Source organism: Odocoileus virginianus, chromosome 28 (genome assembly GCF_023699985.2).
Source record: "Odocoileus virginianus isolate 20LAN1187 ecotype Illinois chromosome 28, Ovbor_1.2, whole genome shotgun sequence".
NCBI classification, from domain to species: Eukaryota; Metazoa; Chordata; class Mammalia; order Artiodactyla; family Cervidae; genus Odocoileus; species Odocoileus virginianus.
Window position 1 is genome coordinate 14,864,692 of NC_069701.1, and position 22,011 is coordinate 14,886,702.

A 22,011-nucleotide genomic window follows, 5' to 3' on the forward strand; every position below is an offset into this window, starting at 1 on the left:
GAGGCAGCAGGAGACCCATGCTGTATAGTCTGCTGTTAATTCTAACTTGCTGGCTAGCTCTGTTCAGCTCCCGGGCCCTCAGGGGGCTCTAGTTTCTTCCTCTGTAAAGTCAGGTCACGGCCTTGAAGTAGAGGTTCTTGATGTGAACACGTGGTTGGGAAAAAAAGTTGGCATTTCCTCCCATTGTGAATATAAGCAATAAACCACAATAGCATTAGAAGTCTCTAGGACTTTGTTACCAAGAGGACTCAGATATTTTTGTATCCCACTGAAGTTGTTGGAGGTACTTTGAAATATTATTTGCACTCATTACTGCTCCTAGGTTATGAGAGTTATTAGACCTGACACTAGGTTTTGTTATAAGTCTTGACTTTAAAAAGAAATAAAAATATTACTGTATCAGAAATTTAACATTTCAGTCACCACTTTAATGGGCCTCCCAGGTGGTTCAGTGGTACAGCCTCCCAGTGGTTCAGCCTGCCAGGCAGGAGACGCAGGTTCAGTCCCTAGTTCAGGAAGATCCACTGGAGAAGGTAATGGCAACCCACTCCGGTATTCTCACCTGGGAAATCCCATGGATAAAGGAGTCTGGTAGGCTACAGTCCATGGGGTTGCAAAGAGTTGTACACAGATCAGCAACTAAACAGTAACAACAAACCATTTTAGTGTAAGGGGTTTCCATTGTAAGCCTACAGATTTTATTTTATGCATTGGAAACAGTTTTCTGAGAAAGGGTCTAGAAGTTTCAAGGAACTGCCAGAGGGCTCCATGAGACAAAAAGGCTGAGATCCTTGTCCCAGTTGGTTTCTAGGCCACCTGGATACCTGGGACTTCAGGATCCAAGGGTGTCAGGCCTGGGGCCACCCATTCAGCCTGCAGCCCCTGCCTCCTGCCATCCTCCCAGCCCTCTCTGCTTCCACACCAGTAGCAGCGTCAGAGGCAATTCCCTGGGTGCTGTGCAGCCTGGTTGATGCTCAGTTACATCAGACCAGCATCTCCCAATCTGTTGGTGGCTGAGGACATCAGAGAAGCCTGGAATGGGGTGGGAGGAGAGGGGATGGAAGCCTTCCTGTCCCCCGAGGACCTGGGCTCCCCCTTGCATCTGTCATGAAGAGCACTGTGATTAATCCACCTCTAGGGCTCCACACCCCCAAGGTTTCTAAGCTCCTCACCCTGGTTCTTCCCTGAGGCTCCTGTGCAGAAATTCCAGACCTGGGAAACCTGGGCACTTCTTGTTTCGCAGGGAAGGAAGCCGAGATGTAGAGAGAGCAAATGCCTGGTCTAGGACCACACAGCTTGTCAGGGTCGGAGGAGGGATGGGGCCCATCCAGTGTGGGGGCCATGTCCTAGAATAGCATGACAGTTTGCCAGGGGGCTGCCTTTACAGTGAAGGGGATCTTCAAGGAGTCCTTTTCTGCACATTTACTCAACCTTTTGCTTTGGGGAGCGCAGCTGTCTCTCTTATTCATTTATTTACTTGCAGTTCAAGTTCTCTTCTGAGAGTTCAGTCTGGTCCCTTAAGGAGCTGTGTCACTGAATTTTCAGATCCCTTCACCATCTCAAAAGAAGAGAGCTAAATTGACTAGTTCTTGAAATCTGTATAGTAATCATTAGAATTTGTGTTTCAATTTTGATTCTAAAGATAAAGACCAAGCTTAAAGCCTCACCATATTAACTACGCCTTCATTGGTGAGCCTCTGTGTCAGGAACTAGGCTAAGCAATGAGCTAGACAGCAATGGACAGATGACCCTGACCTCACAGGGCTTCTATTCAAGACGGACATTGAATAGCTAGTTCAGGCATGCTGAGTGTATCAGAAGAAGAGCAGTGGGTCATAGGAGGAACCGATCAGCTGGTGTTAATCAACAAAGGCTTTTCAGCGTAGGTGGCTTTTATGCTAAAACAGAAAAGGTTGATGGGAACGAGCTGGGGGAACTCTGGAAATCAGGACAGCATGTGCAAAGCCCCGAGACCGGGAGATGTCTTGATGGAGGAAAGAGAATGAGGAGAGAAGCAGTTGGTGAGGTTAGAGGGAAATAGACAAAATTTGGAGAGCAAGACCTTGTATACTCGGGGAGGGTCTGAAGGTATGTCGAGGGCAGTGTGAAGCCACAGAGTTTTCCACAGAAGAAAGACACCATCAGAGGCCCCTTTTCAGGTCATAGCTGGTACAGAAGCATCGGAGTGAGAGGTGAGACAGGGCAAACTAGCTAAGAGACTCTTGCGGTAGCAACCGTGAGAGAAGATAGCCTTTGGGTCTAAGGTATTGCCTGATTGATGAGCATCTGGTCTGGGTTTGAGAACTCTTTATGAGAAAGATAAAGTGACTAAGGAACAGGGCTAGTCAGGCTCAGAAAGACTGCCTTCCTCATCTCCCCAGTGTCTGCAGGTAGTAGAGATCAGAACCTCACCCTGGTGGGACAGGTAGCCCCCACCCCTGGCCGCTGAGCACACCTTGGCGTTCGTGTATCAGCCCAGCTTCCTTTATCGTGTGGTCCCTGAAGTTGGAAAAGCTGAGCAGACAGAGCCAGAAAGGTGAAGGAAGCAGCCCTCCCTGTTCATTTAATTCATTATGTCTCTTAAGCCTTCTCTCCTGAGCCTGGACACAGTAAACCAAACTTCTGTGCTCCCTGCCCTCCCAGGGTTCATGACGAAAAGAGTCACTCAGAAAGATACGTGACTCTGAGCGGTGAGAATTACAGGATCAGGAGCAGAGGTGGCATTCAAAATATTTAACAACCTGGACTGCTGCACAGCACAGGCCGCTCAGAACCAGCCTCTGACGTAACTCCCGGACAGGGAAACGGAGCCTTCTCCTCGCCACAGCGTGGCTTAGCCTCTGGGCTGTGGGGCAGGCTGGAGGGCCCTGGGGAGGAGCTGGGGTCATGGAGGGCAGCGTCCCAGGGCTCAAGGTACTGACTACATAGCAACCACTGTGGGAGTTATTCCATATTTTATGCACAACAGTGCTGGTGTGTACCTATTGATCTAGAAGGGAGTCTGGGAAGCCTTCCTGGAGGAGGTGACATCTGAGCTGAGATCTGAAGGCAGGGCCTGTGAGGCCGGGAACAGCAGTAGGAGAAACAGCTGTGGAAATGCTCCAAAGTGGGCCAGACAGTGGGGTGTTTGAGGGCGTGAAAGGGTCGGGGCATGTGGTGAGAGGAAGCAGAGTGACCAGCATGCCCTCTGGGCCCTGGAGCTGGGGAAGGGCTCATGTCTCATCTCCGTGCATGTGGGATGCTGGGAGGCTGGTCCGGGTACCACTGCAGGAACTCAGGTGAGACGTGGCTGTGGCTTGGACAGAGTGGGAGAGGAGCGGGCAGGATGGGGAGAGAGTAAGAACCAGCAGGATTCCATGAGGGGTGAATATGGGGGTGAGGCAGAGGGGAGGGGTCCTGAGAGGCGGCCTTGGTGTCCAGCGTGTGCTGCTGGTGGAGGGTGCATCACTCACTGGGATGCACCAGCGGAGGAGGCCCCTTTGGGGGTTGAGGCTGCACTGTGGACTGTTGAGTTCGAAGTTGGCAGATGAGAGGTGTGCATCTAGTTCCTGAGCCTTCATGCCCTCACTTCTAAGACCCGGGAAGTAACACCTGCTTTTTGGGGTTGTTGTAACCGTCGTTACAAACACATCAGGAAGTGCCTCACCCACTGTAAGCCGGCAGTGACCATAGGTGGTCACTGAGAGTTGTTGCTTTTAATTAAATGTATATGATCAGGAATCCTGCAAGATCCCGTTACCAAGAAGAGGCACGTATGGTACCTTTTCTCCTTCGTGAAATGCAGTTTTGGAGTCCATGCCAGCAGTGGTGGTGATGATGGTGAGGTGGCAGTGGGGGTGCTGACTGCCTCCCCAGCTTTTTGAAGCGGATCAGACATCAGTCCCCCTCATTTAGGGAGCTGGTTTTGTGTAGAGGAAGGGTCACTGGGCTGGGATTCAGATGTTTAGCTCTCTTCCTGCCGCGGGCAGGTCTCGTAGTCTCTTTCAACCTTAGTATCTTCAGATGTAAAAGGGGGACGGGTGACAATATGTACCTCCCAGGATGGTGATAACATTCAAACCAAATGACTTGTGCAGAGTTAATGGAATGCAGAGTGGTGCTTAATAAAAGTTACGGCTCTTGTTCTTTCTTACGTGACCGTGGTTCCTGTGCCTTAGGAAAGGAAGGAGAAAGTCGCATCCAGCCCCTCCCAGCGGGACCTCAGCCCCCTCTGGCCTTTGCCTCCTGTCTCCTCCCCTTCTCCTGCTGTGATCCAGCCCTAGAAAGCAACACTGCCTTCTCTACACACACCTACCCTCAGCATGGCATGCCCTTTTCTCACCCTTTGCCTGTCAAATGTCTTCTTTGTCTCCAGGGCCCAGGCAAGTGCCACCTCTTGCATGGAGCTTTTCTGATGCTGCCGAGGAGAGTTCACAGCTCCGTCTCTCTTATTCCCCCCAGCACTGTCACTCTACCCTCCCTTGAACACGTCCAGTGCTCAGCCTTGGGTTATACTGCAGACCTGTGTCCTTGATTGTAAGCCTTAGAGCCCGTGACCTTGTCTGTTACAGTCTCATACGATCCTCAGCGCTGAGCACGGGTTCACACACAAAAATCACCCAGCTGGGTGGAATTGAATTAATTTGACTGATGGAGGCGCAGGCAGCAGCTCCGTCACCTTGTCCGTGGCTCCAGGCAAGGGATGTGAGTCGGCACGGGGACTGAAAGGCCTGTGGTTGAGCAGGCGCTGCCCCCAACACGTCAGAAAGGAACAGGCTGTTTGGGGCAGGTGTTTTTATTTGTTTTGTTTTTTTATTTGTTTTTTAATTGGAGTGAAAGTGAAAGAAAGTAAAGTCGTTCAGTCGTGTCCGACTCTTTGCGACCCCATGGACTGTAGCCCACCAGGCTCCTCCATCCATGGAATTTTTCAGGCAAGAATACTAGAGGGGATCTTCCTGACCCAGGGGTTGAACCTGGGTCTTTCGCATTGCAGGCAGACACTTTACCGTCTGAGCCATAATTGCAGTATAATCATTTTATAACATGTTAGTTTCTGCTGTAACAATGTGAATCAGTTGTAAGTATACATATAGCCCCTCCCTCTGCTCCCTCCCAACCCCTCACCGCACCCCACCCCTCACCCTATCCCACCCCTCACCCCATCGCACCCATCCCCATCGCACCCATCCATCTAGGTCATCACAGAGCACCAGGCCAAGCACCCTGTGCCATATAGCAGCTTCCCACAGAGATGTATTTGACACATGGAAGTATATATATACATGTCAGTGCTATTCCCTCAATTCGTCCCACCCTCTCCTTCCCCCCTTGTGTCTACAAGTCTGTTCTCTATATCTGTCTATGTTTCTCTTCCTCCCCTGCAAATAGATTCATCTGTACCATTTTGGGCAGATGGTTTTGTAGTTGATGGCAAAAGGACCCTCCTCAGTTGAGCTACAGAGCAGCCGTGCCCACCGCCTCTGGTAGCTGGCCCATTGCAGTTAGGCTGCTCTGAGGAGCTGGACAGGGGTAGCTAGCCCTACCTGAGAGTGAAGTTAGGGACCCTTCTCTTGGGCCTGGCTCCCTGACTCTTCCTGCCCCAGGCTCACCCCTCCAGTCCAGCCTCACTGCAGCCAGTGACTGATCTCAAGGACAAACCTTGCCTATGATCACACAGCTTAAAACCCCCCTGATGGATGAACCCATTGCTAGAACCTGCCCCGGAGGCCTTCCAGGCTCCAACCCTGCATCCTTCAGAGCATCCAGGCGCTCAGTGTCCACTGTTCCTGCTGCTGCTCACATTTCTAAGGACAGGGCTACATTTCAGACTTCCTGCCATGGATCTTTTTGTTCTGAAAATATCGTGCTCACTTGAAATCTTTCTTGGAGCCTGCTTTGCCTAGTTCCAGCGGGGTAGAACTGACCCCTCCCTGGCTAGATCCCCCCTGTGGATCAGACTGTCCCATCCTACCTGTAACACTTTGTACCTTTTAATACAGGGAGCACGTCTCGTGAACCGTTGTGAGCAGTGGACTTTATAAAAAACAACGCGTGCTCCTCAGGACTGACACACAGGTCCTGAGTGGCTCTGAGAAACGCTGCTCCTCAGAATGCTCGCAGGAGCCCTGGAAGGTTGGTATAAGGATCTCCCTTGCAGATGAAGAGGCTGAGGCTCAGAGAGGTTAATCAGCTTGCTCTGTGTCACACTGCTCTTCTGAATCAGAGCTGGGATTTGCACATGGGTCAGGCCCCTGCTATCTCCATCTTCCCAGCTACCAGCTCCAGTCTGGGGCTAACACACACAGGAGGCAGTCAGTAACTGCTTGCTGATGAAAGAATGAGCATGAAGCTACTAAATGGAAAAAAAAAAACCAATGTGTCAAGGAGGGCTGGCTTGCTTGGTTTTTAAAAATAAAAGAGGCTTTCTCTTATAGTTCTATGGACATGGTTGAGAAGAAGTGATGGCGTCATGCAGCATCTTAGATCATTCTCGGACTGTCCGCATTTTTAAGCAAATCCTAAGACCATCATTATCTCTCCTGTACAGTGTGGAAAACTACCTGACTCTGAAAGCAGCTTGATGTTGAATGTCCCCAGCTATCAGACAACAAGGAGAGAGTACATAGAGAAGGACACAGCTGCTCTTTGGAAGGCCTGTTAAAGCACTGGGTTTTATTCTTTCCCCTGCCCAACCACGGTGAGTTGTTAGGTTGTGTAGGCAGAGGCCCTGTGGCTAGAGTCCAATTTTCTGTCCTGAATTGCTTCATGCCTAAAATGCTTTGCTTTTGTTATTCCCCACCAAAAAAAAAAGAGAGAAAGGAAATCTAACCAACAGGGAGTGAGGAAGGACAGAAACTTTGAAATACCCAGAAGAAAGCTCAAGTGAGCCTGTTTCAAAGATATAATCAGCAGCAGAAGTCCAGAAGAAAACAAAAAAATTCCATGCACAGCCGTGGTAAGGTTGGAAATTACAGACCACAGTCCTCAGGGGAGAGCACCTCCTAGCTCATACGTCTGGCAGCAACATGACCAGCTTAGCTTGCATCAACAGGTTCCATGTCTGAGGAGGAGATACTTAAGGGTCTAAAAGCATCTCTGAGCCGAGGGTCTCTGGGACCGCTCGAGTGGGCCAGCAGGGACTCCCAGAAAGGAGGTGTGATCCTGAGCCTTCGTCATCCCTGCTTGGCGGAGTCCCTGGTGCCCTTTCCCTTGCAGGCCCTGACCCACTCAGGCTTAGGGTCCATCTGGATACAGTGGAAACCCAGGGAAACCCCGGCGCTCCTAGTCAGTGGGGCCTGGAAGTTCATTGCAGGTTTTCCAGCCACACAGTCCTTAGGGCTGACTGTGGATGCCCCGTGTCCTCTCCCGCCCATGTGATGATGACCCAGCACACAGCTTGGACTTCTGCCTCAGTTTCCTCTTCTGTCCATGGTTCCCACCTGGGACTGGATGCCAGTTCTAAAGCTCAGTGAGCTTGGCTGCCAGACCTGAACCCCATCGTACTCACTCCAGCCTTCTGGGGACCTCTATGAGTAGGCAGGCACCCATCATTAATAACAATGAATAATTATTATTGACAACTAAGAATTATGATGATTCCTTAAATAACAGTTCTTGTGGTTAATAAACTAGTGATTTAACCATGATTTCCAGGCCAGACTGCCTGGGTTCAAAAATCCTGGCTCCATTACTTGTTGCGTGACTTTGGGCAATTTTGTGGGCTTCCCTGGTAACTCAGCAGGTAAAGAATCCACCTGCAGTGAAGGAGACCCAGTTCGATTCCTGGGTTGGGAAGATCCCCTGGAGAAGGGAATGGCTACCCACTCCAATATTCTGGCCTGGAGAGTTCCATGGACAGAGGAGCCTCGTGGGCTATAGTCCTTGGGGTTGCAAAGAGTCAGACAGGGCTGAGTGACTTTCAGTTTCATTGGCCTCTTAATACTGCAAAGAAAGATAATTTTTCCTACTTCACAGAACTGTTTATGAGGGTTAAATGAGTTCATATTTGTAGAGTGTTTAGGACAATGCCTAGCTCACTGTAACGGCTACATTACTAACTAAAATGATAATAGTAGCAATAATAATCCTGTTCACCAACAATTTGCGGAACCTTTGCTACATGACAGGCACATAAGCACTGCAGCAACCCAAGATGTGGGGCCTTTTGGTATCCCTGCATTTCAGACACAGAGGCTTGGGGAGGTTAAAGATGCTGCCCAGGGTCACCAACTGGGAGGAAACAGAGCCAGAGGTCAAAGCCAGACTCTGATTTCGGAGCCAGTGCTTCTGAGCAACCTTTACTGAGGACTTACTGAACTCCAGTAGGCTTCCCAATCACTCCTCTTTGAATCTCCAGATGGAGACAGGCACTTCTGATAGAGGAATGTTCAAGAAAAGCAATATCAGAGCAGCAAGTAGGCTCTAAGACGCTGGTGGGGCCGAGACCATGGCATTTTTGTCTTATCTCCCCAACTGAAGCCCAGTCTCCCCCAGGACAGGAGACAAGCTTTTCTTCTTCTTCTGTGCCTCCTTTAGAACGAATGGACATCCGAGCCCTCCACAGCACACTCCAACAAGTCCTTGATCTGCAGCTACTTCACCCAGGATGTCAGTGGCCAGAGTTGACCAGAGTCCATCAGCACTGTACATGTAGCTGATGGCAATGCCCAAGGTTGTGCTCCGTGATGAACTTGTTATTATTCAGTTGCTAAGTCTTGTCCAACTCTTTGCCGGCCCCATGGACTACAACCAGGCTTCTCTGTCCTTCAGTGTCTTCTGGGGTTTGCTCAAACTCATGTCCATTGAGTTGGTGATGCCATCCAGCCATCTCATCCTCTGTCACCCCCTTCTCCTCCTGCCTTCAGTCTTTCTCAGCATCAGGGTCTTTTCCAATGAGTCAGCTCTTCCCATCGAGTGGTCAAAGCATTGGAGCTTTAGCTTCAGCATCAGTCCTTCCAATGAATACTCAGGGTTGATTTCCTTTTGGATTGACTTGTTTGATCTCTTGCTGTTCATGGGACTTTTGAGAGTCTTCTTCATCACCCCAGTTTGAAAGCATCAATTCTTCAGCACTCAACCTTCGTTATGGTCCAACTCTCACATCCATACATGACTACTAGAAAAACCATAGCTTTGACTAGATGGACCTTTGTTGGCAAAGTAATGTCTCCCAGCTTTTTAATATACTGTCTATGTTGGTCATAGCTTTTCCTCCAAGAGCAAGTGTCTTTTAATTTCATGGCTGCAGTCACTATCTGCAGTGATTTTGGAGCCCAAGAAAATAAAATGTATCAATGTTTCTAGTTTTTCCGCATCTATTTGCCATGAAATAATGGGACTGGATGCCAGAAAATAATCTTAGTTTTTCTTTGTGCACGTGCTAAGTCGCTTCAGTCGTGTCCGACTCTTTGCGACTGACCCCGTGGACTGTAGCCTGCCAGGCTCCTTTGTCTTAATGTTGAGTTTTAAGCCAGTTTTTTCACTCTCCTCTTTCACCTTCATCAAGAGGCTCTTTAGTTCCTCTTTGATTTCTGTCATTAGAGTGGTATCATCTGCATATCTGATGAATTTGAGGCAAGTTTAAATTCAGCCAAGGAGGTGATGCCTCCACACCCTAGCCTGATTTCAGACTTCCATTGCAGAGACCTTACAGGAAAGGGGAGAAGGTGTATACTTTCACCAAATTCAGTGCACAGAATGCTGAACTGAAGACAAGAAAGACTTAGGGAGCAGGGTGGAGTTGTAGCTACAGGAGAGTCGAGGTTCTCTGAGCTACAATTTTGACCTGTGATGACCTACTTTTTGAGGGTTTTAATTTTAAAAAAGTAACCTGAAAGGAAATACTCATAAAAGTAGGTATTGATCTATAGAGGGAAAAACCATCAAGTCAACTGTGCCAGATAATGAAAATTTATTTTTAAATGTTAGACAGTAGAAAAGGCAGTGAATTAGTCACAATTACTATGTAATTTGACTTGAAATCCATTTAAGAGACATGCATTGAGTCTGGGCAAAGCACTATGTGGAGAAGAGAGAAGGGAGCTACAGAGAATCCCCAAGACATGAACTTTGCTTCCAGACCCTTCCACCCCAGTGAACTTGTGGTTGCCAAAGCCACGGCTTCGTTTTTTATTTTTTTAACATGGAAAGAGATGAGACAGTCCTTCATGATTAGGCTTAATTCAGTCAGAGACTTTGCCCTTAAAAACAGGCCTGGTTTTTATGTCATCTGCTTTCTGTATGAAAAACCACATTAGTTTATTCATTAAAAGCTAGAGTTGATTGTCTGGTCCTTGGAAGAGACAGGTTATTTGATTTTTTTTTTTTTTAACTTAAGACAGAAATGAATGCTGTGTTTGTTTAGGGCCTGCTCTGCTGGGTACCACGCTGAACTCTGAGGGGATGGTGCTGGGCAGAGTCCCGAGCCCTGCCCTTGGGGAACCTGCAGTGTGGGACTCACACAACAAAGTGTTCCGGACAGTACTTGATTACAGACCTGAGATGTGCCACAACGGAAAGCTCCGGTAAACAGCCAGAGGAGCTCTCTTGGTCTGGCAGTTCGGGGCTTCTCTGAGGAGATGGTGCTTAAGCCGAGAGCGGGGCAGGATGGCTTTGGATTAGGCAGCCAAGGGGAGAGAACAAGTTTCCGGGCAGAGGCCCAGCATGTCCAGGGTCTCAGGTCGGGAAGAGCAGGACCTAAAAGGAAGCCAGTGTGCAAAGAGTGGAGGTTGGGGGCAAGCATTGGTTGAGAAACCAAGCATTGCAGAAACTGGGTCCTAGAAGCAGCCTTTCAGGGTTGCTTATGGACTTTGGATTTGACCTTCAAAGGAATAGGGAGCTGTCAAAGGATTTTAGACAGGGGAGATGATTTCACGAGGATTATTTAAAATTCCCTCCAGCTTCTGGATGGTGAGAGGGTTGGAGTAGAGGTTGTGGGGAGACCAGTTAGGAGGTGACTTCAGGAGTCCAGGTGAGACCTGGTGGGGAGTTGGTAAGGGTAGAGGCGCTGGAGAGGAAGAAAACCACTTTAAGAAGTGTCTGCTTAGGAAGCAGGACAGATAGGACCTGGTAACTCACTGCCTGTGGGTAGCAAGACACAGGGTGGTATCAAGGCAGCCCTCTAGGCTTCTGGTGGGGCAGCTACTAGGTGGGAGCACCATTTACTGTGATTGGATGTGCTGGAAGAAAGCTAAGAGTCTAGGAGACTCTTATGTCCTAAGAAAGAGTCTAACACTGACCAAGAAGTGGGTAAAGGACAGCAAACTTGCAATTCCCCAAAGCATAAGTGCAAATGGCCAAGAAATAGAAAAAAAAATTCAACTGATATTCAAAAGCTGCAGATTAAAATAACTAGGCTACATTTACCTATCACACTGACAATGGTAAAAGAGTACCCTAATGCCTAATATTGTTGAGAGCACAAGAAACTGCCATGCTGGTATACTGCTGGTAGAAGTTGAAAGTGATATGGGTCTTGGGTGTGTTGTTGAGTGTGGGGTAAACTATGATTTTTCTAATGTTAAAAAAATCCTGTAAGTACTTGACAACCACACAAAGATATATGTGCAGAGCTATTATTTACACCAGTGAAAAATTGCAAACATCCAAGATGTCCATATGTTGGAAATTAATTACACATCTATGTAATTGTTTAAAAAGTAAATTAAAATTAGTGTGTATAGAGTGATCCATTGTGTAAACTATCTGGGTGTGTATCTATGTGAATAGCTGTGCATGTGGGTACATATACAAAGTGGTTTAGAAGGAAATCTAAAATCATATTGCTAGTGATAGATGAGTTTTTACTGTATTTCGGTAAATAGAGAAACTGATACTTTAAAGGAAGAGAAGAAAATAACTGCAGTGTATTGTAGTTAAAGTGTTGCTAGAAGGAAACCCACGGAAGGGAGTAACTAATTCTGACAGGGTTGGTGGAAGCAGGCTTCACAAAAGAGGTGTCATTGGACTGAGAGTGAATAATCAGGCCTATGTTTGTTTTCTGGTTTCTACACAGCTTTGTAGCTCGTATTCAAGAGAAATAGGGAACTCCACAGAAAGAAAAAAAAACTGATCCGGTTCTGCAAACCTTTATGTCCGTTTGCTCCCTGGTCATAAAAAATTCATGCCAATTAATCTAAAACCAGATGACAGGGAATGGCAGCTTAAAGACTCAACAACAGCTTCGATCGGTGTCCGATACAGTCACTGTGCCGCTGTCTCCCACCTCCCCCGACTCAGTTGGATTTTATCCTCATTTGCAGCAGCAGTGGCATTCCTGGATCCTTTGTCATCAGCTCTATTTCCTTGGTTACTATCGCGGATCTTTGAATAAGGAATTGCTTTCACGTCACATGTTTTAAACTTGGTTTTAGAAATTATGCAGCTTCCTACCAGAGGGTCCTTTTGGGAACTTAAATATGCCTACATAGGTCTGGTTACTTTGTGGAAAAACTGGTGACCTAACAGAACAGGATGACCCTGCCTTGGTTTGCAAACAGAACTTAATTAGTGGCCTTATGACATGGAATTGTAACACGTGGGTCTGAGGAAGGCCAGAAGGGAAACTGAATACACCCACAGGGCCCAGGGTCAGGAGTAGGCCATGAGGGCCCCAGTCCTGGGGTCCTTCAGTTACCAGCTGTGTGACCTCCAACAGCTTTCCTGACACATAATAAGCATCAGGTGTTTTTCCTGTTTCAGCTTTGAAATAGGATGGTCTTAGATTCCAAGGTCTGGCCACAGCAAAGTGAGGGAATTGAAACCAGCCTTCCCAAGGTAAAGCAGGAGTCCTGCTGGGAGGAGGGTAGACATGGATACGCATTTAAAACTTCAAACATAAATTATTTTAATGACAATTAGAAAAAAGTATGGGCTTCCCTAGTGCCTCAGACAGTTAGAAATCTGCCAGCATTGTGGAAGACCCGGTTCAATCCCTGGGTCAGGAAGATCCCCTGGAGAAGGGAATGGCAACCCACTCTAGTATTCTTGCCTGGAGAATTCCATGGGCAGAGGAACTTGGAGGGCTATAGTCCACGGGGTCGCAAGCATCAGACATGACTAAGCGACTAACACATTCACACACACACACAGAAAAAAGTATATAAACAGTGCATCAAACCTATGACTGCAAAGGTATTTGTGCAAAGCATGATTGTGATTAAAAATTCCCTTAAATTGTTAACAACTTTTTTTGCAATTATAGAATCCATCCTAATTGAAAGGTGGTCTTCCATTGGGCTATAGAAAAAAGAGGAAGAAGCAAAGAACTCAGAAACATTTAAAATATTTTATTGGAGTGTAATTGATTTACCATATTGTGTTAGATTCAGGTGTGTAGCAAAGTGGATCTGTTACACATACACAAATAGCCACTCTTTCTTATATTCTTTTCCTATGTAGGTCTTTAGAGAGTATTGAGTAAAGTTCCCTGTGCCATACAGTAGGTCTGTATTGTCTATTTTATATATAGTAGTGTGAGATGGGCTTCCCTTGTAGCTCAGTCAGTAAAGAATCTGCCTGAAATGCAGGAGACCCGGGTTTGATCCCTGGGTCGGGAAGATCCCCTGAAGAAGGAAATGGCAACCCACTCCAGTATCCTTGCCTGGAAAATCTCATGGACAGAGGAGCCTGATGGGCTGCAGTCCATGGGGTCACAAAGAGTCGGGCATGACTGAGCGACTAACACTTACTTACTTAGCATGAGAAGATCTTTTAAAAATCCATTAAACATAGAGTTAAGTAAAATATGTGAATTGATTTGGAAAAATCAGTATGTGGTAGTAGAGGTGAGACACTGATGTGGTAAAAATCAAGAAAGTGGTTCCAACGTGACTGCAGCAGGCCTTGAACAGATGGCCAAACCTCCCTGCGTTACCATTCTATCCCCTGTAATATCTCCCAGAGTGGTTATGAGGAGCATAAGATAATATCCATAGGTATCACTGGCTCACTAGCTGTCACACAGTAGGGACTCAAATATATGAGTTTCTTCCCCTTTTCCTTAGCCTCACCTTTCTAGGTTGAAAGTGATCTCTGAGGGATCACTGATCCAGTGCTTTCAATGCAGGCGGCTCAGGTTCAGTGCCTGGTCTGGGAACTAAGACCCAAACACACTGCAGCGTGGCCGAAAAAATAAAGCAAAATAACAATGAAAGTGATCTCTGAGAGTGGCCAGACTGGCTCCCTTACTCTCCAGGTGAGGTAGTTGAACCCTGATTGGGGAAAGACCAGCTCCTAAGGTCACATGCTCCTAACTCCACTGGGCTCAGGTGTGTGCAATGCCTGGCAGATATGACCACAGGCCCGGAAGGTCTTGGGGAGGCTGACAAAAGGCATGGGGATGCAAATGAGTTCGTCGCACAGGCAGTAGTCGTGATGGTGGGGAAGGGCCAGTCGTGATCTGCGTGGTCCTTCCCAGGGTAGTGCATCTTCATAGCCCCTGCTTTGCAAGATGGTAAACTCTGCAATGGGAAACTCTATACTGACAAAAGTCCATATAGTCAAATGTATGGTTTTTCCCGTCATCATGTATGGATGTGAGAATTGGAAACCATAGAGAAAGCCAAGCACCGAAGAAGTGATGCTTTTGAACTGTGGTGTTGGAGAAGACTCTTGAGAGTCCCTTGGACTGCAAGGAGATCCAACCAGTCCATCCTAAAGGAGATCAGTCCTGGGTGTTCGTTGGATGGACTGATGCTAAAGCTGAAACTCCAATACTTTGGCCACCTGATGCAAAGAACTAACTCATTGGCAAAGACCCTGATGCTGGGAAAGATTGAAGGCAGGAAGAGAAGGGGACGAGAGAGGATGAGATGGTTGGGTGGCATCACCAACTTGATGGACATGAGTTTGAGTAAGCTCCAGGAGTGGACAGGGAAGCCTGGCATGCTGCAGTCCATGGGGTCGTAAGGAGTCGGACATGTCTGAGTGACTGAACTGAACTGAACTGAAACTCTCTGCAGATAGGGAAAAAATCTGTAAAAATACCCCCAAATGTTGGGAGTGTATTATATAGTAGCATTTTTCTTTGCTGTGTTTCTCCTTCATGTCTCTCCTGGTATTTATGCTTGCTTGCATTTTGACATCTATGAAAAATAAAAATAAATGCTAAAAATATTAGAAAGCTGAGTTTTCTGTACTGCAAGTTGGGAGATGTTGATGCACTTCTTAGCCTGTAACTATTATCACACTTCATTTTTTGACTATCACAATTCAGTTTTGAAATAATTCTCTTCCAGCTCCTAATCATCAGCAACTTTCCCAGTTACATAGGATCATAAATGGTTTGTAACCAATATTGTGTATAAAAACCTGTGATGCCTTTTAGTCCAATGGTCTCAAGGGATTAATTGTGATCATCTTCTTGTTTTGCAGATGGAAAAATTGAGAATCAGAGAGGGCTAGTGATCTCTTGGACACCTGGTCAGTAGGTAAGTGATAATACTGAAAGTGAGCCTGAAATAAGATCTATGTCAAGTCTCCATGATTCAATCTCTGCAGGCCTGTCTCGCCAATCTTGCGATTTTTATGATTTGTGCAATTCAAGTTAGGAAATAAGATGTGTTGGTCTGAGGCATTTGGGTATTATTTGCACTTGTGGTTTCTATTTGTTCCCACTGTTGAGGTGGAATGTTTAAGTAGCTGTATGAAGGCTTCTTAAGGATCTCCTGGCCCATACTGGGAATGACAGTGATCTTGGGTGGCCTTGGCCTGCAGTTGCTTGAAGCATCGTTTCAGTTCCTGACCAGAGATTGAGGTCGGGCCACGGCATTGAGAGCACTGAATCCTAGCCACTAGACCAGGAGGGACCGTGGCCAGTGACAAGGTTCTGGCCCATCAGCTGGGTAGAAATGAATTTCCACATGGAGATGGAAAGTAGTGAGGCAAGTAAAGTCTTTATTTGAAGGAACAGGAGGACGGTACATGTGGACAGATACACAGGCAGGCTCAGAGAGAGGGATTTGCTGAGTTGCGCCCTGGTGGTGGTTTGAATCACTTTTACGGGGCATGTCTTCCTGGTTTCCTTTGGCATTTTGCTTTGCCTGGCTCTGAGTCTACATTTGGTATATCTCAGGGTCCTCCAGTATGTGCGTACCCATCTCTTAACCAAGATGGATTCTAGCAAAGAGGCTTATGAGCATTTGACGTCACTTACTCTGAGGTGATACCCCATCTCTTTTGACCTCCAAGGAGCCTTTATGCACACGTGTAGTTGGGAAGGTCTCCTTGATCTCGAGAATGAGGAGTATGTGGTCTTCTATCTCTTATCTGGGCAGGGCCAGGCCTCCTCCATCATCTTCCTTTTATGGAGTTTCTGCTATTAAGGAGTTTTTGTCCACAGAACAGAAGCTGTGCAGCCTGGAGCCCACCCATCTCCTGCCTCAGTTGGGTGGGTTAAAACCTGGCCCCTGCTGTGTGCCTAATGGGACATCATTGCCCCTTCTTCAACACACCCAAGAGTTTGGTTCGTGGAGAACAGAGAGCCTTGCACTAGGGGCGTCAGGAGGTCGGGGTTCCTGTCGCACAGCGAACTGCTCTGTGACCTTGAACAAGCCACTTAACTCAGGGATATATTCTGTTTTTTTTTTTTTTCAAACTGTTTTTCCCCAGAATGTGTGGTGCTGGCCTCTGTGCCAGGCACTGAGGATAACAAGATAAATACAACACAAGCTTTGCCCGGGAGGCACTCACAGCCCAATTTATGAGCTCCTCCATTTCCTCATTACTGTCTGATCATGAGAATTTCTAACATCTGCTTTGGAGTTTACAATCTCTAGGGCATTTTGTGATCTTCCCCGAAACACCGTAAGATGGAAAGAAGTTGTTATTGCCATTTTGCTAAGGAGAAAACTACAGCTCCGAGGGTTGGCTGAGGCCATACAGTGAGTGAGGCTTAGAGCTGCCCTTGAATCTAGATATATTAGCTCCCAAGCATTTGCTTTCAGTTAACAGTAAACTGCCCCACCAATGGTTTTCACGTTTGAACGGGTATTTTTGTATAGCCTGCCCCTCAGCAGGGGCTGAAATGTTGGGGAGATCAGCAACCAGAGGGAACCTGTGCTGGAGGAGAGATACTTCAATGCAAGGGGTACTTTCCTGCATCTAACTGGATATTCCAGAAAGCAGTGTCTTCTCTGATTGAGAGTGAGTCAGCCTTGGGCTCTGGGTCTGCTGATAATCAGAGGAAGATATGCTGCAGTGCCAGGGTCGCCTCCTTCAGGAGACTGCGATTCAGCGTATCAGAGAGAGCCCGCCATGGGCCGGAGGGGCACAGCACCCCCTCTTCCGCGGGACCGTACTGAGTGCTGTTGCCTCCCACCAAAGCTTAATGATCCTGGGAGCTTCTGCTTTTGCAGAGTTGCCTGGCCTCGGGCAGTACGTGGAGATTTGATAGGGATTAGAGGCTGCGCTGTTTGTTTGCGGGCATGGCAGCTTCTGGAGCTGGAAGCTCTTGGACCCCCCTCACAGTCTGGAATTTCAAAGAGTGCGGGAATCACCTCGGAGACCGGGCCTGCCTTTTCCGTTTTACAATGTGTGTGTACACTGTGAGTTGTGGCCACCTTTGATGAAGACCTACTGGCGTGTGTGTGATGTCTGGGAGATGCAGGATTTGTGGCACATGTGTGCGTGCCTGTGTGGGGAGTGAGGTTCGTAAGGAACATGTGCGCACGTGTGTGTGTGTGTGCATGTGTGATGTGTTTAATCCCTAGGAAGCAATTCTCATATGAAAAAAGAAAACACGGGTGTAATTTTTCAACAGGACTCAGAAATGGGCTTTTAATAAGCATCATTAAACTCTTTGATTACAAGGGGAGGCCAGCCGTTCTTTCATCCTGGCTTGGATCACACAGCTCTCCCTTGCTCTGTTCTTAGGGGTCAGATGAAAACTCCTACTATTCATACTGGTCTCTCCAAAGCCCCCCCTCCCCTCTCTTGCCCTCCCTGGCCCCTGCCCCTGCCTGGTGCTTTCTGATCTCTCCGCTTGGACCTCGACACAGACAGGGCTGGTGTCAGGACTGACAGATGATAGCCGCGGGTACGCCTGGAATCTGAGCGTCCCGTGTCTCGCCCTGTCCCAGCAGGCAACTTTAGAGTCTTTGTTTAGGAGGTGCTGAGGCCAGAGATCCGGGGCCCCTTCCTTCCCCCTTCACTACAGCCACCACCACCCAGCAGGACTGTGAGTGCGGACAGACCCTTTCCTGCATGGATTGGGTTTCCCCTTGTCTGCCACGGGAGGATGAGAAGCAGTGCTGAAAGACAGGTTTCTCTCTGAACTGAAAGCGCTCCGCCAGGTCTCCGAAGGAAGCTGGTTCCCAGAGCGATTATCTTTCCTGAACTGAGAGCAAGGTGCTCCATTGACAGGAAGCCCGGTAGGCTTAGCAACAGGCTTATCAGGCTGTGCTGCAGGAATGTTCATTCGTGTCAACAGGTCTGGGTTTGTGCAATCCTGTTTTCCTCTGTGCACAGGCTCTGTTCTGGGACTGGTGTGTTCTGATTTGCCCTGGTCCTTCTCAGAGGCCGTGCCCCCCACAGGGTGTGGAGTTCTGCCTCAGTTCTCTTTGTTCACCCCCCCCACCGCAGGACCCAGCCTGGGGTTCCCTGGCCTGGGGCTGAGTGTGCAGTGTTTGTGGTCTACATAGAAGCCACTGGCTCCAGGCAGCAGACTGGTCCTGGGTGCGGTATTCCTGTCTCAGTTAATATCGGGCCCTCATTAGAGTTCTCTTACTGCACTAACTGTTCAGTTTCTCTATGCCTTGGTTGGTCTTGGAGGGTCTGCCCTGTCTGAATTGGTCTGTCAAGTTCTTACAGGGCCTTGGGCTTCCCTGGCGGCTCAGATGGTACAGAATCTGCCTGCAGTGTAGGTAGACCTGGGTTCAGTCCCTGGGTGGGGAAGATCCCCTGGAATAGGGAATGACTACCCACTCTAGCATTCTTGCCTGAAAAATCCCATGGGCACAGGAACCTGATGGGCTGCAGTCCATGGGGTGACAGAATCGGACGTGACTAAGCAACTAAAACCACACCCCACACACACACTGAGTTCTTACCAGCAGCTTCTTTGCAGTGGCCTACCTCTGGTCCCTAAGGCCTCGGTCATCGGCTCAAAACTGGTTTCAAACCAGACAAACCACTGAACATTAAAGTCCTGCTACACCTCCCGGGTGGGTGTGCTGCCGTGACCTTGAGGCTGATGCAGCCAGCCTTCCAGGCTGTGGCCACAGCCATCCACTGTCAGTTCTCCAAATACCCTCAGTCATTGCTTTAAGGGACATCCGTGTTATTAAGAATCTGCTATGTGCAAAGCTCTGTGATGACATATTAGATATGTTTTTCTAATTTTGTACCCATTTTCCAGATGGGATAACTAAGTTTCAAAGACATTAACATACCTGTAATACATAAGTACTCAGTGATAATGCTAGGACTTGAACCCAGGTGTTTGGATTAGAAAACAGAAAGTCTCCATTTCTGTAAAGCATATAGCATACAGTGGCTAGCAGAAAATGGTTGTCACCTACTAGTGATAGTTCTTTTAAAAGTAATTTTTTTGATAAAGCGTTCACTGCATTGCACCCTAATTGATGGTTCTTCTGTGGTCCTCTCCCACTGGACTGCAAGTTTCTTGAGAAGAGTAACTGGAGCCCCAGAGTCTAACAAAGTTCAGGATTTAGAGCAACTGATCAATAAATGTTTGAATGATTAACAATAGTCAGAATATCTCCTTCTGCTGGTTGGTGGCTATGTGCCAGGCAAAGTGCCAAGTGTTCTGTATGTATATTATTTTGTTTAATTCTTAAAACAACCCTGTGAGATAGACCCTATTATTATAATATTCATAATAAAGAAAGTAGAGGCTTGAAGAGCTTTGGGTAACCTTTCTAGGTCACACAGTTGCTAAGTGGCAGAGCTGGGAACGGGACCCTGGCCGACTGCCACCTGTGATGTCCAGATGCTCTGGCCTTCCCCGGATGTCCCAGCATCCCTCACAGCTGTAGCCGATGCCCCAGGCTCCTCCACTGGCTTCCCGTGAAGCTGTCACTCAAATCCAGCGCCAGTTCATCCAAATCTGTGTGAACTCTCCATCCAGAAGGGGCAAAGCTGGTGAAGGCTGGGGAGGGGGCCACAGTCACATGCGAAAGACAGTGTGAAAAGCACTAATAAAACAGACAAGAAAAGGGTTTCCTTCCTGGAGAGTAGACCATCTGATTTATAAGACACAAGTAGGGGCGAAGTCAACATCAAAAGGTACAAGCTTCTGAGAACAGCAGTGAAGTGTTTCAGCAGCATTTTCTGGGGGCATCTCTTAGGCTCGGCAAGGAGGCTGCTGCAGACTCATGGCAGGGGGTGAGGTCAGGCGAGGGGAAAGGCCTCGGTGCCTTGATCTCCGGGGAGGGCCTTCCCTTCTGAGACCTTCCCACAAGACCTCATGAACCGATGATTTATTTCATCATGGGGAGTTCATCTTATGCAAGGCGAAGAAATGGTACTCCGCCTTCATTGCCACAAGATAATCGACCCTTTGTGACTCTGTTCAGAGGGGAGCAGGAGCATGTGCTTTTAGTGAATGTGAAGGAGTGGGGAGAAGGATTTAAGCTGGGAAAGAAAGGCGATTGCAGTAACCCTGGAGGCTGCCTGGGTGGGACTAGGATTCTGACTAGTCCCACTTGACTAGGGCCTGCTTGGCATGAATCCAGGCATGTTCTGTGTCCTGGGACTCCAGGGAGGTCCACGGGTGCCTCATCTAAATGCTACGACAGAACCGCTGCTTTGGGAGACCACACGTGAACACTCCCTGGCCAAGAGAAAAGTAAGCAGCGTGATGACATGGTGGCACGTCAGTTAAAGCCTTCGTGGACATGTCTTTGGGTGGCTGAGGGCTTCGCGGTTGTGAAGCCTGGCCCTGTGCTCCCCGAAAGCAGTGGCGATACCAGCTCTTGCAGCTAGGTCTTGAGGGAACTTGGTCTTTTCCCCACGGCAATGATTTTTAACCATGCTTTGTAGAGCCCTGGGGCTTTAGTAGAATCCTCTCTGAGACTTCCTCTGGAGACAGGCAGACGATTCCCTGTTCGCTTCTGGAAGCCGCCTTGCTCATCCTCCTCTCTCTGTTGGCTCATTGGGCTTCCTTGTTGCCAAGACCAGTGTTCAGCTGGATGCATTCCATGACCGCGCCATTTGTTTACGGCCAACATTTGCTCTCATTGGCCATTGTGTCTGTTCGGACTGGTTGCTGTCTGTGCCATATCCATCATTAAATATTTTGAATGTCATTCCTGCTTGCAAGCATCCCCTTTGTGCAGAGCCAGAATGCCCCATACCAGCTGCATCCCAACACGGACACATCATGCCAACCCGCAGCCTGTGAACCATAGGCTTCACAGAACCAAAACGGTTTTGCTCTCTTTGAGAAGTGCATGGCTGAGCTTCCTCATTCATCCTAGGGTCACAGAGTCACCTGAATGTCACCAGCCCACGTGGCCACGTGAGGCTTGATGATTCATCTAACCCTGCCCACGGCCACCGGAGCAGAAGCCCTGGTTTTGCTGCCGTTGCAGACCTGGGAGCAGGAGCTGGGCTTTTTCATCCCAGGCCCTGGCAGATAGCAGGTTTTACTGCCTGCCTGTGGATATGATTCCCAGACTCACTCAGCTGTGCCTTTCCGAACAGGCTGCTTTCTCAAATGAGCAGGATGTGCCAACTTTTCTGGCAGAATTCCTTATGAAGGTTTGTTCTTTCCTTTCCCCTTGTCTTGGGGTGGGGGGAGGGGGAAGAAAGGCAAAAGAAATGGCTGAAGAAACATTCAATAAAAGTACATGCATTTGAGATGCAGGCAGACCACAATTTATATCCAGGCTCTGTTCCTGATTAGCTGTTTGACCTTGGGGAAATGGCTCAATCTTCTGGCCTCAGTTTCCTTATATGTAAGGTGGGAATGTTGGGAAAAAAATGACAACTACATCACCATGTGCCTGGCAGAGTTGTAAGCATTTACCTGACCCCCTGAGGTAGGGAAGCCTATCCTCTCCTCATCTTACA

General features: G+C 48.1%; 1 protein-coding gene across 11 annotated transcripts in view; it reads left to right on the forward strand.

Moving 5' to 3' along the window:
- The window catches only part of TENM4 (teneurin transmembrane protein 4), an 861,213-nt gene that overhangs the window by 184,105 nt on the left and 655,097 nt on the right, over nt 1-22,011 (forward strand). For all 11 annotated transcript variants that reach the window (XM_070457221.1, XM_070457226.1, XM_070457220.1 and 8 more), the window contains exon 2: nt 15,352-15,407. The gene's annotated coding sequence lies outside the window, so the exon portion shown is untranslated. The remainder of the gene's footprint in view (nt 1-15,351; nt 15,408-22,011) is intronic.